This window comes from Myotis brandtii, unplaced genomic scaffold (genome assembly GCF_000412655.1).
Source record: "Myotis brandtii unplaced genomic scaffold, ASM41265v1 scaffold235, whole genome shotgun sequence".
NCBI classification, from domain to species: Eukaryota; Metazoa; Chordata; class Mammalia; order Chiroptera; family Vespertilionidae; genus Myotis; species Myotis brandtii.
In genome coordinates, this window is record NW_005358857.1 from 410,480 (window position 1) to 411,799 (window position 1,320).

Sequence of the window (1,320 nt, forward strand, 5' to 3'; positions counted from 1 at the left end):
TTACAAAATGAATAAAAATTTTTAAATATTTTGTTATTGCATTTATTACTTTTTTATTTTTATTGATTTCAGAGAGGAAGGGAGAGGGATAGAGAGAGAGAAACATCAATGATGAGAGAGAATCATTGATCAGCTGCCTCTTGCACACCCCCTATTGGGGACCAAGCCTGCAATCTGGGCATGTGCCCTTGACCAGAATTGAGCCCAGAACCCCTTAGTCCTCAGGCTGATTGATGCTCTATTCACTGAGACAAACCAGCTACGGCGACTAGATATTCTTTTATTTTGTAAATTTAATAATTTTTAAACTCCAATACCCAAAACATTTCAGCACGTAATCAACAAAACAATTTTTTTCAATTACACTTTACATATTTTGTATTAAATTTCATGTATACAGCATAGTGGTTAAGACAATCATAAACTTTACAAAGTGGTCCCCCCAATAATTCAAGTACCCACTTGGCACCATACATAGTTACTACAATATTATTGACTATATTCCCTATACTATACTTTACACTCCCTTGACTATTTTGTAACTACCAATTACAAACATGTATTGAGCACCCACTGTGTGCCAGGCACTGGAAATACAGCAGTGAGATCAACAGAAATCCTTTCACGATGCTTACATTCTCAAGGGTGGGAGAGATGGATAACCCCGGCCTAGACACTCAGTATGCCAAATGGTGGTAAGTGTTACGGAGAAATACAGAGCTGGGAAGGGAGTGTAAGGGAGAGGGGGGTGCAATATTAAACAGGATGGTCAGAGCAGGCCTTATGAAGAAGGTGAAAGAAGACTGAAAGGAAGTTACGGAGTGGGTTACATGGATAAAAATTAGGAGAAGCAGAGAGAACAAGTGCAAGGCCAATGCGGTGAGGGTATGGCTGGTATGTTCAAGGGGTAGCAAGGATGCCCGTGCAGCCAGAGGAGTTGGTGGGGGCGTAAGAGAGATGAAGTTCGGAACCACATTGGTGGAGGCCTCTTAAGCCATTAAAGGGACTATGGCTTTTAGAGTGGAATGGAGCCACCAGGGCATTTTAAAGAGAGTGACATGATCTTGCTGAAGTTTCTTAGGATCCCAGAGCAGGCGACCACCTTGCCTCAGGGTTGGGGAAGGCTCCGGGAAGAACGATTTCTGAGCTCGGTAGCTGCTAGCCGGGCTCAGGGTGAGCCCTAGGCAGCGGGCGTCAGGCAGAGGGAAGAGCTTGAGGAGTGGAGCACAGCACCCTAGCGGGACGGGGGTCCGCACGGGGTCGGAGGCCACGCTAGGGAGGCCCGCGGGCAGGCTCGGGTGCAAGGCAGGGCTGCACCGA